Source organism: Mauremys mutica, chromosome 1 (assembly GCF_020497125.1).
Source record: "Mauremys mutica isolate MM-2020 ecotype Southern chromosome 1, ASM2049712v1, whole genome shotgun sequence".
Classification (NCBI taxonomy): domain Eukaryota; kingdom Metazoa; phylum Chordata; order Testudines; family Geoemydidae; genus Mauremys; species Mauremys mutica.
Window position 1 is genome coordinate 308,034,170 of NC_059072.1, and position 16,094 is coordinate 308,050,263.

The 16,094-nt window shown below is 42.0% G+C and overlaps 1 long non-coding RNA gene across 1 annotated transcript in view; it reads left to right on the forward strand.

The window, feature by feature from the left end:
• The window catches only part of LOC123360084, a 54,433-nt gene extending 40,444 nt beyond the window's left edge, over positions 1-13,989 (forward strand). Inside the window, exon 4 of the long non-coding RNA XR_006575964.1 lies at positions 13,538-13,989. This is a non-coding gene — a long non-coding RNA (uncharacterized LOC123360084). The remainder of the gene's footprint in view (positions 1-13,537) is intronic.
• The last annotated feature ends 2,105 nt before the right edge of the window (positions 13,990-16,094 follow it).

Consider the following 16,094-nt stretch of genomic DNA (forward strand, 5'->3'; position numbering starts at 1 on the left):
CAGGGCTCCTAGGCACGCGCGGAGCGGTGACTGCTCCAGGCCCCGCGCTTTGGGGGGGCCCCACGGGCTGGCGCGATTGGCCAGCATTGTCAGTCCCAGAAGTGACGAGTCGGTCCCAGAAGTGATGGATTTGTCACTTCCGCCCCAGGCCCCGCATCCCTCTAGGGACAGCCCTGGGGCCCAGAATTGCTGTTGGCGGGCCTGGTTAAGCAGGTGGGGAAGGCTTTGCATAACACAGGCTTGTTTCCCCCAAGCACTGGAATGTGAGCCTTAACTTTTCAAGGGTGTGTACGTACGAGATAGAAACAAATGTGCTGTTATTAATGATCATCTCCAAGTTTGCAAATCTTGGCCTGCTAAGGGAACTGCTTCTTAACTGGATTTTGATAATTGAATAAAGCAGCTTTGCTCTTTCCCTGAAGTCTGTATGTTGAGTTCAGCTGTGAAGCTGCCAAGTGGCCGGGGAGTAGCGTGCGTGCAGAGGCTGTGTAAATTAGTGCAGCCTATATGAAAATTATCTTCAAGGCCGCTGTCCAGGGAAAGGGGCTATGCAAAGCAATGTGAGCACCACTTTCCCACTAAAGATAAAGGGTGGGATTTTTTCTAAAGCATGTAAGCAATTTATTATTTATTTATCTTGTAATTATTGTCATAGAGCAGGATTCCCATTGTGTCAGGTATTGTGCAAACACAGAACAAAAGATGATGCACACATCCTACAGAAGGTTGATGTGGCTTGTGTTGACATAATGGGGTGCAATCCACACCATCTTCTGAGAGGCCTTAGAAGTAAAAGTAAATTAGAATCTGTCTCGTGCTAACAAGGACCACTGCCCCAGAGTGCAATGGCTGCTGCTTTTATCGTCTTAGGTGCAAAGAGTGAGATGGTGAGGAGGAGAGAGAGGAGGGGTGTCTTGGGGGTGTTTGCTCCTCCTTTTTACAATTTCAGTTCCCCTCTTGAAATACATTTCTAGCTGAGAACCACAATCAACTTGTGGAACTCCTTACCTGAGGAGGTTGTGAAGGCTAGGACTATAACAATGTTTAAAAGGGAACTGGATAAATTCATGGTGGCTAAGTCCATAAATGGCTATTAGCCAGGATGGGTAAGAATGGTGTCCCTAGCCTCTGTTCATCAGAGGATGGAGATGGATGGCAGGAGAGAGATCACTTGATCATTGCCTGTTATGTTCACTCCCTCTGGGGCACCTGGCATTGGCCACTGTCGGTAGACAGATACTGGGCTAGATGGACCTTTGGTCTGACCCGGTACGGCCGTTCTTATGTTCTAGGAGAAGTAGTCTGTGTGGAAGGAAGTTCCCTGATTTCACCTGTATATGCTTACATGCAGGTTTCCTTTTGTTTCCTCCCTTTCTGCCTGATGACTCTGTTTACTGCTTAAATGCAAATTAAGGCAAACACATTCCTTTGTTTAGGACAGACCTGTTTGCTGACTTCTGCCTGGGTGGGGCTGTGAGGTTTGGAATATGTGCTAATATCATATAGGGGACTCTTATCACATACAATCAGGGCTGCTGAGAGCGGGTTCGGGCCCCGGTGGAAAAAATGTTTCGGGCCCCCCAGCAAGGGAAGATCAGCTAAACAGGGCTGATGAAGCCGGGCCCTGGTAATTTGTACTGGCTCCCCCCCTCCTCGGCCCTGTATACAATGTTGCTACATAAATTTCACAATGACAGTACTGGCCAGCAAGTTATGAGTTTCCCAAGGATACCTTACAAGGCATACTTTGTACAATAGTGTTTAGGGTGGGAAGACGGGTGCATGCCATCAGAGTTGTGCTCCTAAATTATTCAATCTTTTGGAAAATCCCACCTAAGTTGCTTTGTCTCTGACTCATCCATTTTCCAGAGGCCTAGGAAGTAGAAATCCACAAGGGTCTCTCAAACACTCGTCTCAATTAAGGCCACTGAAGCTGGAGACAATCTCCTATTCACTTCCATGGGAGCAGGATGAAGACCTGGGGTTGTGTCACCAAGGCCTGGTTGCTTGTTTTTGTTGTTAAAACTAACTGAAAACACAGGAAGCATGTTTACAAGTTGAATGATAAGTATCTTTACTTGTGGGTCTATTAATACATTTTTTAATTTTGTTAAATTACCAGTGTATGGAAATATTTGTAACATTTGCTGGAAAGAGGCAGAATTCCTATGTTCCCTGTAGTAATGAAGTACAAGAACTAGGTGTGCAAATACCAAGCTTCAGTGTTGGCACTGAAGACTCCTTATAAATATACAAAACCCAGTAAGCTATTCACCGCTAAAAGATGCAGATTCCACTAAACAATAGCTAGTAACAATCATTCGGACCGGATTCCTCGCATTAACCTCAAGTGGCTGGGTCTGATGTCTGCCAGCATCTTATGCCATGACACCAGTGCACAACATGTTGGTGGTGTTAAGGACACAGACAGGAAATTAGATGGTGTTAATAAATAGCATGTAGAAGTGATCTACAAAAATTTAGAACTAATTTCTGAATGTTCCAATAGCCAAAAATTAAAAGGCATCCATCCAAACATTATTGGTACCAGTTACCACAGACCTTACAAGGTCTATGCATCACTTACAACCCTCTTAATTCCTGGGATTCTTCTCCTGAACTGTGATGTCTGCAGGTGGACATAGATTTTAATAGGACTCAGTGAGGGTGCAGCAGTCCACCCAGTGCAGGGTTGGGGATTAAAGGCTCAGCTGATGCTTCAGAGGTGCACGGTCTGTGTTCAAGTCTCTGTGCGCAGGAGTGAATTTTACCCTATTAGCTTAATGTTTCTTTCTGAGTCGTCTAGCAATATCCTGACCTAGGATCAGTGGTTTGCATTTTGAGTCATGCACCAGCATATCACATCTACCATAGAACAGTGATGTGTGGAGCTGATCTATCAGGGATTTAGTAATGTGGCTACCTCTATCTATATACTCCACTTTGCAAAGTTGATTAGGAAAATATGTAAAAAAGGATTTTTATTTATTTATTTATTTTGCAAAAATGCAGTATCATTTGAAAAGATACTTATCAGACCAGACACCTTAGGTCAGCTCCAGACTTCACCAGCTTAGTATACGTTGAGTAGTGACTCAGCAGGATCCAGCAATCTACAGAGGTTTGTGCTATGTATGAATGAAAACTAAAGTGAGTTTTTTAGGTTACTTTTGTAGTAGATACCTCTCTTGATCTGGCCATTGGGAGCATTCAGTTGATAATTCTAATCTTGGCATTTTACTTGGTTTTTCTCATAACACTTCTGTGTCTAATTTTAAAGAGCAGCATGTCCTATTTTTCAAATTAATCTATTCTGTATTAATTTAGAAAATAAACAGTTACAACTTTTCCCTGCTGGATTTCAGGCAATGCTACAGCCAGTGGTTAATATCTGGAGGATATTTCATTCTGGCATTCCTTTGTGCACATTGACACACCTCCAGCAGCAAAATCAAATCTAACAGGGAGGAGTCGTCAGAACCTGCATCATGCTACTCTCTGCATTTTATCAAACGTGACTTGTAATTAATAGCTAACGTTCTTCTATTTCATATCTCTGCTTTAAGAAACATTTGTAACTCATCCCCACCCCCACACCCAATCTACCAGTCTCTGGTTTATTTCAGTGCTAAAATTTCTGAACTTTTAATGTCAAAACACAAATTTTAATGAGAGCAAAGAGCTCCCAGGCCTGATGGACATAGTGGGCCAGATTTTCAACAGAGCTCAGAGCCTACAGCCCTTAATGGGTGTCTGGCCACTTTATTTAGTAGCTTATCTCTTTTGAAAATCTGGCCCATTGTGGTCCAGATTCTGCCCTCATTTACACCCATGTGACCCCTGAATATTTTTTCTGGTTTATTTTTCCTGAGCCCAATCCTGAAAAATCTTATTCACCTGAGTAGTCCCTTCAGTGAGGTGAGTAAGGATTATTTTTGTGTCAGGATCAGGCTTTCTGTATGCTTCTGACTTAATGCCGATCCTAACCGCAGATCCTAGGGCACGTCTACCCTATGGGGGCTACAGCAGCACAACTGTATCTATGGCACTGTAGTGGACATGCTTCCTATATCGACGGAAGGGGGGTTTCTGTTGACGTAGGTAATCCACTTCCCCAAGTGGTGGTAACTAGGTTGGCAGAAGAATTCTTCCATCAGCCTAGCCCAGGGGTGGGCAAACTTTTTGGCCGGAGGGCCACATCGGGGAATAGAAATTGTATGGCAGGCCATGAATGCTCACAAAATTGGGGTAGGGGTGTGGGAGGGGGTGAGGGCTCTGGTTGGGGGTGCGGGTTAAGGGGTGGGGCTGGGGATGAGTTTGGGGTGTAGGAAGGTCCTTGGGGTTTGGAGAGTGGGAGAGGGATCAGGGCTGGGGCTGGTGCGTGGGGAGAGGCTCAGGGTGCAGGCTCCAAGCAGCACTTACCTCAAGTGGCTCCCGGAAGCAGTGGCATATCCCTGTCCAGCTCCAATGCAGAGGCGTGGCCAGGTGGCTCTGCAAGCTGCCCCATCCACCAGCATCACCCCTGCAGCTTCCATTGGAGCACCAGAGGGAGCCATTGGAGTGCATAGGAGCTGGAGTGGGGCCATGCCGCAGCTTCCGGGAGCTGCATGGTTTGGCCCCCGACCCAGCACCCTGGCTGAAGCACCGGAGCAGGGCAAACCCCAGGCCTCACTCCCCAGCGGGAACTCATGGGCCTGCTTAAAATGGCTCATGGGCCGGATCCAGCCCATAGGCTGTAGTTTGCCCACCTCTGGCCTAGCCGCATCTACACCAGGGGTTAGGTCATCTTGCCTATGAGGTTCAGGGGTGTGAATTTTTCATATCCCTGAACAACAGCTAGGTCGATCTGAATTTTAAATGTACACCAGGGCTTACACTGAAGCCCTAAATCCACAAAAGCAAAACTTTTGGCAGGATATAAAGTTGTAATGAGAGAAATGCATGTAATAAAGGCTTTTTGAGGCATACGGATGTATGTACCTGTTACAGCTCTGGACTCCCTCGAGTCACTTCTAAAAGGTATTTATCATTAACACATTGAATAAATATGTTAGATTTCACCCTTTTAAATAGTTTAATATAAGACTTTCAATGAGACCTTGTCTCCCATGTAGAACTGGCTGAATAATGCAATTATTTATTTATTGGTTCACTGGCAATTTAAAAAAAAAAAGAAGAAAAAATCATTCTGGGTCAAACTAAAAATTATTTTTTTGTTTTTGTTTTTTATTTTTTGGCAACTGAAAAAATTGAAGAAAAAAATTGGTTTGGGTTGAAAGAAACATTTCATTTGACACAAGTTTTTGCTTTGATTTTGAGTGTTTTCTAACACTCTTTTGGTGGTTTTAATAAAATGTAAAGGAACTTTTCTGGTTTGAAATAGTTTCATTTCAAAAGTCAAAAGGCTCTATTTTGAAAATGTCAAAACGTTTTTAATTTTTTCTGATTTTTCTTTAAAGTGTATTTTAGAATTTTGTTTTTTTCCCCGACAAAAACAATTCAGTGAAATAGATAAAATTTTGTGAATGTACTTTTTTTTACCAAAAAAAAAAAAAAAGTTTTGGCTGAGAAATTTTGCCCAGCTCGATTCCTAAGGGCCAGATTTATGCAGGTATTGTGGTGCCTTGTGAGATTTACAATAGCACCTAAGGCTCTGTCTGCACTGCGCCGTGGTGCGGACTAAGAGGGTGTGAATTGTAGAGCACATCAGAGTTGCATTCTAACTAGGACTGTCAAGCAATTAAAAAAATTTAATCACAATCGCTCAATTAAAAAAAGAATCATGATTTATCATGCTGTTAAACAATAATAGAATACCATTTATTTAAATATTATTGGATGTTTTATACATTTTCAAATATTGATTTTAATTACAACACAGAATACAAAGTGTACAGTGCTCACTTTATATTTTTGATTACAAATATTTGCACTGTAAAAACAAAAGAAATAGTATTTTTCAGTTCACCTAATACAAGTGCTGTAGTGCAGTCTCTTTATCATGAAAGTTGAACTTACAATGTAGAATTATGTACAAAAAACCCCTGCATTCAAAAAGAAAACAATGAAAAACTTTAGAGCCTACAAGTCCAATCAGTCCTACTTCTTGGCCATCCAATCGCTCAGACAAACAAGTTTGTACATTTGCAGAAGATAATACTGCCTACTTCTTGTTTACAATGTAACCTGAAAGTGAGAACAGGTGTTTGCATGGCGCTGTTGTAGCTGGCAATCACAAGATATTTACATGCCTGATGCGCTAAAGATTCATATGTCCCTTCATGCTTCAACCACCATTCTAGAGGACATACGTCCATGCTGATGACGGGTTCTGCTCGATAACGATCCAAAGCAGTGCAGACCGATGCATGTTCATTTTCATCATCTAAGTCAGATGCCACCAGCAGAAGGTTGATTTTCTTTTTTTGGTGGTTTGGGTTCTGTAGTTTCCGCATCAGACTGTTGCTCTTTTAAGACTTCTGAAATCATGCTGCATACCTCATCCCACCCAGATTTTGGAAGGCACTTCAGATTCTTAAATCTTGGGTTGAGTGCTGTAGCTATCTTTAGAAAGCTCACATTGGTACCTGCTTTGTATTTTGCGAAATCTGCAGTGAAAGTGTTCTTAAAATGAACAACATGTACTGGGTCATCATCTGAGACTGCTATAACATGAAATATATGGCAGAATGCGGGTAAAACACAGAGCAGGAGACATACAATTCTCCCCCAAGGAGTTCAGTCACAAATTTAATTAACGCATTTTTAACGAGCGTCATCAGCATGGAAGCATGTCCTCTGGAACGACGACTGCAGCATGAAGAGGCATATGAATCTTTAGCGCATCTGACATGTAGCTGGCATCGCAAGATATTTACAACAGTGCTATTTGAATGCCTGTTCTCACTTTCAGGTGATGTAATTAAGAAGTGGGCAGCATTATCTCCCATAAATGTAAACAAAGTTTTTTCTCTTAATGATTAATTTTTTTGAGTTAATCGTGTGAGTTAACTGCGATTAATTGACAGCCCTAATTCTAACTGCTCTGCGTGGATGCGGCTGGAATGGACTAAAAGTACCTAATTTGCATTAATGTATTCTTTCAAACAGGACAATGTTAACACAAACTAGGTACCTTTTAGTTTGAGCCAGCAGCATCCACAGGGAGCAGTTGAGCACAACTGTTTGGTGCTTTTTGCAATTTATACCCCTATAATCTGCACTGTAGAGCAATGAAAACAAGCCCTAAGCAATTAATTTATCTTTAAAAGCAGCAAAGAGTCTTGTGGCACCTTATAGACTAACAGACGTTTGGGAGCATGAGCTTTCGTGGATGCATCCGACGAAGTGGGTATTCACCCACGAAAGCTCATGCTCCCAAACGTCTGTTAGTCTATAAGGTGCCACAGGATTCTTTGCTGCTTTTACAGATCCAGACTAACACGGCTACCCCTCTGATACTTAATTTATCTTTGTAAATCTGGTCCTAAATCACTTTTTTTGTATCTATTTAGGCTCTTAAGTCACTTAATGATTTTGAATATTTTACCTATAAACTATTTCATTTGTTTTATTCTCAGTTCATTACAACTTGGCCCACTGAGTGCCAACTATTGACTTCTCTCAGGGGCCATGAAGCACCAAATATTGTTGGCTCTGAGACGATTGAAAGCATCTTGCTTCATAACATTTCAGTGCAATATTGGGGCCATTTTTTCTGTAAAGGGAGCTTCCTGCTGATTGAACAAAACTGCATCTGCATTCGTGCACTTACACTTAGGTGTGCACTTGCAATTAAGCAAACTGCTAGTTGTGTGCATGAATGGCCATTTAGGTATCTAACAGATGACTTGTACAGGCAATTTCCCTAGTCTCTTCAGCAATTGCTGTAATTACACATGTCAATGTAAGTGCACAACAGCTCACATTTGGATTATTTTAAAACAAATAATATCCCTGCATGCATTTTATAGGGTTTCTAAGTACCACTACCTGGATATTAGTTTGTGGGAGTGGATTATTTATTAATTATAATATGGTTGCAACTGGAAGTACCAACCAAGATTGGGGCCCCACTGTACTAGGCGATGTACATATGCTTAGAGATAGTCCATATCCCCTAAGCGTGTACAACCCAATAGGCAAGACATACAAAGTCTGGGACAAGTATTATTATCCCTCTTTTATTGAGAGGGGGCTGAGGCACAGAGATTGTGATTTACCCATGGTCACACAGGAAGTCTGTGGCAAATGTGAGAACTGGACTCTGATCTCCTAAACTGAAGATGTTGAAAAATTGGAGAGGGTTCAGAGAAGAGCCACAAGAATAATTAGAGGATGGGAAAACCTGCCTTATAGTGATAGACTGCAGGAGCTCAACCTATTTAGCTTAACAAGGAGAAGGCTCAGGAATCAGAGGGTTAGCCGTGTTAGTCTGGATCTGTAAAAGCAGCAAAGAGTCCTGTGGCACCTTATAGACTAACAGACGTTTTGCAGCATGAGCTTTCGTGGGTGAATACCCACTTCGTCGGATGCATGTGGAGAAGGAGAAGGCTAAGACTCGATTTGATCACACCCTAAGAACCTACACGTGTAATAGAAATTTGAAATCTAGCACTAGTATCTTGAGGCAATGGCTGGAAGTTGAAGCTAGACAAATCCAGACTAGAAATGAGGTGTAAATTTTTAGTTGTGAGGGTAGTTAACCACTGGAACAACTTACTAAGAGCTGTGGTGGACTCTCCACCATGGAAACATTTAAATCAAGATATGCTCTAGTTCAACCACAGCTTTTGTATTTAAGGCAGGAACTAATTCGCAGAAGTCCCATGCCTCGTGTTATACAGGAGGTCAGTCTACATGACCACAATGGTTCCTTCTGGCCATAAAAATATAAATCCATGGAAAATTATTCCAGTGCCTCAAGCACAAGATTCTTCTTTCTCCTTTTGCACTCAGGCCCTTTCAAAATAATCTTTGATTCTGTCATTATATATATAAAAAGCCACTTGTTGGAGACTCATTTGAAAGTGTTAACTCAACTCTAGCAACAAGTTGCTTTTCTGGATTTTGTGAAAGTTCCAACTTGCCCCTGAGTCATGTCAAATGGAAATTATTTTTCCTAGTGGCTTAAGTCTAAAAAGTGCTAGAAACTGCTAGATATTTTGAATCCTACAGCATCTTAAGTCCATAGCATGGCTGCTCAGGATGCTAAAACCTCTTTCAGTTTTAAGCTAAAATGAATTGAAAATAACTCGGCTTGACCCACTCACCATGGTGCAGAGGAGTTGTAGTACCATTCCCCTTGCCAGGGGCTCTGCCATGGGAGAGCAACTCGAAATCATGCCTAAATCTCCACTGGATCCTAATTGGGGAGAGTTAACTGGAAGAAAGGTTAAATCAGTGCATGCCCAGACCACACCTTTTCATTTGCCTCCCTTTGTTTGAGCTGAGCTGACTGCGGGCATGGCTATTGTGGGCATCTTGCCATCCTGCAGATGCTGTGTCTAGTTTCCTTATTTTCTTTTCCTTGCTGCAGGCCAAATCCTGAAGCCAGTGGCAAATCTCCATTTGTTTCTATGGGACCAAGATTTGGCCCTGTATAAATATAACTCAGGGTCAAATGATTAATGAGTTGTGACAGAATATTTGTACAAAAGTATATGGATGAAAACTTGAATCTTAGTTAGCCTGTCAGACGTCTCTTGCAATTTCACCCGTTGTAACAGCTGAACTAGCGCTGTGTCTTCCTGAATACTTACCAGATTATCTGTACTTTTAACACTGCATTCAAACACATCCTTTCCCCACCCCGTTTGTAGGCAGCCCTTTGTGCAACAGGCCAGAGCTCTGCTGTGGGGAGAAGCAGATGGTATTTGAAGTGATGTTTTCACTCACTGAACATGAATATGAAAAAGTCTTTTTTATAATTACTTTCCAAGCATATGAGAGTCAGTAACGTAGAACTGTCTCTGAGAATCGTAACATGCAAATAAATGTGTGTTGCAAGAGTTTATTTTGGTCTCTGCGCTCACTATGAATTCCTAAGATTGACTGATACCCATATTCTATATATCATTGTTTTTATTAACTCATTTCAAACATCAGATCTGTGCCAAAAGGCTGTTTCAATTTGTGTAGGTTTATAATAACTCCGACCTTCATAACGAGCCAAACAAAAGCAACCCTGGTAAATGCTCATTTTGCAGAAGTCTCGACTGTATAAAAACGAATACCTCTGGGATATTCTGAAGCATTTTACAATGTAGTGGGGCTATATTTTGGGGGGAAGGTGAGAAACACAGTTGCTGGAAACACTCAGTAAAATAAATCATATCAGATCAGAGAGCCTGATTTTGCAGTCCTGGCTAGGGTAAACTATGCATTTATCTAACCACAAGCCTTGAATAAGGGGCAGCGTGTAGTTGCACTGTCCTCAGAGCAGACTAGTCACAATCTGGTTCCTGCTTCCCCCTGGCTTCAAGGGGAAGTAAGCTGCACCAGGTAAAGGGATGGCACGGTTTACTTCCCTTTCTGTGCCATCTCAGCTGTGCTGGCCAGTGCATTGGTGGTGGCTGGAGTCTCACTTCCTGGTCCTGCCTCCTCACCTACCTGTATGGAAGGGAGAGTAGCAGCCCTGCAGAGGCTGCCCTCCTTCCTGTGCTGTGATCCATGATGCAGTAGCCCTTGCAGAGGACTGAGGACTTATGCCATCGTACTACCCTGCATGTGCATTCATGATTTGGCCTTAGGGTGACTTGCCTATTTGAAGCCAGTGGGACTGCTTATCTGAGTAAGGGTTGCAGGGTGAAACCTAGAGTTTGTTTCTGTGGTGTTGGTTGGTTTGCAAACAGTGGTAGAAGAAAACATCAGTATGTTTCAATACCCAACTTAACGATTTAAGGGCCTGATTCAAAGCTCATTGAAGTCAGAAGAAAGAGTCCTATTGATTTCAAGGAGATTTGGATCAGACCCTAAAATTCATCATATTTCTGAGAATGATACAAGGTGGGAAACCATGAGAAAGGCTAGTGAAGGACTACATTTTCTCTGTAGTCCTTCACTAGTATCAGCTGTTGGAAAAGATCTTGCCAGACATCCCCTCTCATCATGCTTGCCACAGAAATCTCCTGAACTTGTCCAGCCAACTAAACATGAATGTCTATTAAGAGTCACACAGCCCTCCCTACCCCTGCCCACCTTCCTCACCAGCTCAAGTAACATTAAAGGTCTTATTCAAATACAGAATAACAAGGAAATTCAGCGTTAAGGCTACTCTCTGAGGTGAGGGTGAAGCGGAAGCCAGAACACTGAATTCCATGTTGAAAGAGTCACACTCTTTGCTAAGTTTTCAAACGGCCTTTTAAGTGCACCTGAAGCATTTGCAGTTGCAGTTTGCACACAAAATGAGGTACCCAGAAAAGAGGTACTGTACTTGCAAATGCACAATGTAATTGGTCTATTTACTTACTCTGTTTGCACTCACAAATGGATGAGTTTGTAAATTTTGCAAGACCAGTTTAGGAGGCTGCTTGAAAAATTACTTTTATGCCGTTTAGATGCTGTTTCATCAGTTTGTGGTTTCTTGATTGTTTACAGTCATTTGGCAAAAAATAAATAAAGGGGGGAGATCTCTGTGGATGTATGAGACAGCCCTATAACCTACAATTCATTGAGTCCAGAGACCAGAACAGCCCCTTCAGTGACCACTGTTTAGAAACTCTTTCTGGTAGATGATTGACAAAGCAAACCACAATGGTGTTCATTTAAAAAACTATTTGGCTGTGCAACACTCATACTATGTTGAATATGAGCAGTACATACTCTGTGCCCTGAAAAACCTTACTGCACAGTAGCTTCTTTATGAATTTTGATAATTCAGTTCAATACCATTTGCTTAAATACCCAAAGCCACTAATCCATACTAGCTCCAAACATTTTTGCTCCATTTTAAATGCTGTTGATTTTTGTAGAGGCAAAAGTTTAAAATGACCAAAGCACACCAACGTTTCACTTTTGAAAGAAAGCAAAAGCATTGTTTGAATTAGAATAGAGAAAAAATAACTGAAATTACTACATTTATTTGCTGCTTGGTTTTATACTATTTTCTAACTCTATATTTGCTTAATCAATGTAAAGCTAATTGCATTTTCAAAAACCAGATCCCTGGAGATTTTATTTACAGTACCCAAATTTGGCAAGCCAAGAGGGCATTGCATGAGATTAGGAAGCAGATCCCCTACTTCCTATTCCTCTTTCTACTGCTGACTCACTGTTTGATTTTTGGGCAAGTCATTTGGGCTGCCCGTGCCTCAGTTTACCCCCTTTGTAAAGAAAGAAGAATGGTCCAGTGGTTAGGGTGCCAGTCTGGGATTCAGGAGATGTGGGTTCCATTTTCTACTTTGCCACATACTTACTCTGTGACCTTGGGCAAATCACTTAGTCTCTTCGGCTATGTCTACACTGCAAAAAAAAAACTAAACAAAACCCATGTCAGCGAGTCTCCAAGCCCGGTCAACTGACTCAGGCTTGTGTGGTTCACACGATGGGCCTAAAAACAGCTGTGTAGACATGTCTGCTCAGGCTGGAGCCTGGGCTCTGAAACCCAGCAAAGGGAGAAGCTTCAGACCCCAGCCCCGAGCCACAGCAGGAACATCTACACTTATCTTTAGCTCTGTAGTGTGAGCCCAAGTCAGTTAACCAGGCTCTGAGGCTTGCTGCTGCGGGGGTGTGGGGTTGTTTTGTTTTGTTTTTCCCAGTATAGAAGTACCCAGAGAGACTAAGTGGTTTGCTGAAGGTCACACTGGAAGTGCCCAGGCCTCCATTCCCGCTCTGTAAAATGGGGATTATAGCACTTCCCTTCCTCCCTCCCTCATAGGGCTGTGGTGAGGAAACATACATTACAGACTATGAAGCTGCTCAAATATTATGGTACTGGGGGCCATGTGGGTACTTTAGCTAGATGAAGTGAATATCATAATACTCACCTCACAGGGGTGTGGTCAGATTTAATTACTTATTCTTTGAGGAGCTGTTTGAGATCTTTGCACATAAGATATTCCATAAGTACAAATGATTATTAATGGACTTTAAGGCCAAATTATAAATCCTTGATGGGTGAGGGGTGGGGAGGGGGAAAGGAGAGATTTATAGTGAATGTACTGCCAGGCACAGTTTAGCAGCAGCTCTTGTGGGTGATTTTGTTGCAGGGCCTGACCCTGTTCCCAATGGTAAAACTTGCACTGACTTCAGCGGGAGCAAGGCTGGGCCCGTGCTGGGCTCAGCCACAAAATGTGGGCTGAGTGCTGTGTAGGTGTTTTTAAGTCTGTGCGGTAGTCTATGCTAAGGGATGCACATCTGAGTGGCACATCACCTTCTGTTAAATTTGAGCATGCTGGGAAATCTGGAATTTTAGTCCCTGCCATTAGGAGACTACTCTAGAGGGTCTGATCTAAGCATACGCGGTTGATTAGAAATGTGCATGATGCTGAACTCCTCAAAAATGCTAATATCTTGATGTACTTTCATGTGGTTTAAGTTCTGCATTTGGCATGGAGCCCACAGACAGTGCCAGGAAAGAAGATGAAGAAACTTTTGCCAGTCATCCCTTTGTAAATGATCACTGCACAGCAGGAAGCAGGAGAATTTACTTCAACTACAGCCAAGTCAGTGGGTTAATTTTTGTAAACATGTCTTAAGTGCTCTGCCTCTTATCTTTATGCCATGGATTTTGTACCAAAAAGACTGGCTACAAAGCTGCTCAGGCAGCAATCTCAGAGTTTTGACATTCAAATAGTTCATTAATCACTTTCTGTCGGCCTCTTTTCTTTGGCCTTATTTTGTTAATGCAACTACAAGGGACCTAGCATGGCAGCTGAGACTGCTCCAGAATGTAATGTTACTTTAATACAGAAGTGTGAAACAGTGCAAGAAGAAAATACTTATGCAACTATATCTCAACCCTCCAGGATCCTCAGGAAAAGTCTTCAATCTGCCAAAACTTCCTTTGGACCCTTAGGATGATGTAAACTAAACTCGGGAGTAGAAAACATTCCAATAATGGGAGGAATAAATCAGAACATCATTAAAAACTATGTTTATTTTAAAATTGAAATCCCTGTGTTTATCTTAGTCTCTCAGGGCTTTCTGAAGCAGTGTCTTATGGTGGACCTTTGCAGAGTGCTAGAAGTGTGTGTGTATGTATGTGTGTGTGTGTGTGTGTGTGTGTGTGGGCAGTGGTCTTTAGAATCAACTTTTCATCTGACTTTAAGAAAAATAATTGCTCTCCATTAAATGTGGATATATGTTTGCATTTGATTTTTATGGAGTGTGACAAGATCTTATGTCATCTCTGACATGCCATGAAATAAACAATGGAACATGAAGCGACGGTGAAATTTAAAGAACCAAACATTATTACTTTTGGAAGGAAGACTGAATAACTGGCCTTATCTTTAAAATAAAACTGGCCGACTGAAATGTACTGTTGGTAAGCCAGAAGATAGCAAGAGTTCACTATTTACTAGACAACGTGGGCTCTGGCACATACTGCATCTGCAATTTATTGTTTTATTTGTCTCTTATCTCCAGCCTGGAGAGCTGAAGAGCTGCTGATGCCTCAGAAAAACTTTGTAAAACATTCTGTTCACAAGTGTTTTTGTATGTCTGTATCCCATTTGCTATATTTCTGTCCAGGACTTTTGTTCTAGGACTTCATCTCAGCTACCACCTTCATTACTCATGTGGAGGGATAATCCTTTGTAACATCAGAGTTGATTACTCTGTAGATAATGATGATTGGAAGAGGCCCTCCTCCTTCTGGATCCAAACTGAACCAATGCCCCAGCCTGGTGGTAATGGGTGTTACTATGCTGCTGGAGGTGCCATCTTTGTGAGGAAGGGTAAAAATGAGATTATTATGGGATTTTAGTTCATGTTGAAGAGACTAATGTGAACTGTTGGCTGAGAGCAAGGTCTTCTGGGAAGAGGGGAAGTCGCGCATTTAAAAAACAAAACACACCAATAACAAACAAAAACACAACAAAAATGCCCCCTTATCTCACAAGGAGGGAGACTTGGAGGTTAGGTCTACACTGGAGATAATACCCAGCTCCAGGCTCCCAGGCACACGCGGCTGGGCTTGCACATGACCCATATCAATGTAGCCATATCCACACTGGTGTTGTAGTTACCCAAATTTAGGGCTAGGATTTCTGGGGGCATATTCCAGTATGATGGAGTGGCCAAAAGGGCTAATGCAATCGTAGGATGCATACAAAGGGGAATATTGAGTAAGAGAAGAGAGTTTATATTACCTCTTTATTTGGCACTGGGGTGACCGCTCCTAGAATGCTGCATCCAGTTCTGATGTCTACAATTCAAGAAGGAGGTTGAGAAATTGGAGAGGTTTCAGCAAGAGTCATGAGCATGATTAAAGGATTGGAAAACCTGCCTTACAGTGATAGACTCAAGGAGCTCAACTGGTTTAGCTTAACAAAGAGAAGTGTATGGGGTGACTTGATCAGTCTATAAATATCTACTTGAGGAACAGAAATTTGATAACAGAGGGCTCTTCAGTCTAGCAGACACAGGTATAACTAGACCCAATGGCTGGAAGTGGAAACTAGACAAATTCAAACTAGAAATAACCCTCACATTTTTAAGTGAGTGTAATTAATCATTGTAGCAATTTACCAAGGGTGTGATGGATTCTCTATTGCTGGAAATGTGCAGATCAATTTTGGATGGTTTTTCTCGAAGATGTGCTCTAGTTCACACAGGAATTAATTCAGGGAAGTCCTCTGGCCTGTTTTAAGCAGGAAGTCAGAGTAGTTGAACTCAGTGACCCATTTTGGCCTTAAACTCTATGACCTACATTGAAACTGATGCCCAGCTGCTTCCTGACTGTGAAGTAAAAGACCCAATCTGGAGGGGTGCACAATATCCCTGCAAGATATATGCAAAAACAAGACATTTCTGGTGTTCTAAGAGAATTCTGATCTGAGGGAAATTTTATTTCATTAAATCGGGATATAATTATGTGACAGTGGGGCAGTTCCTAATAGCTTGGGAAATTGCAGAAAGTTGTGTAGTAA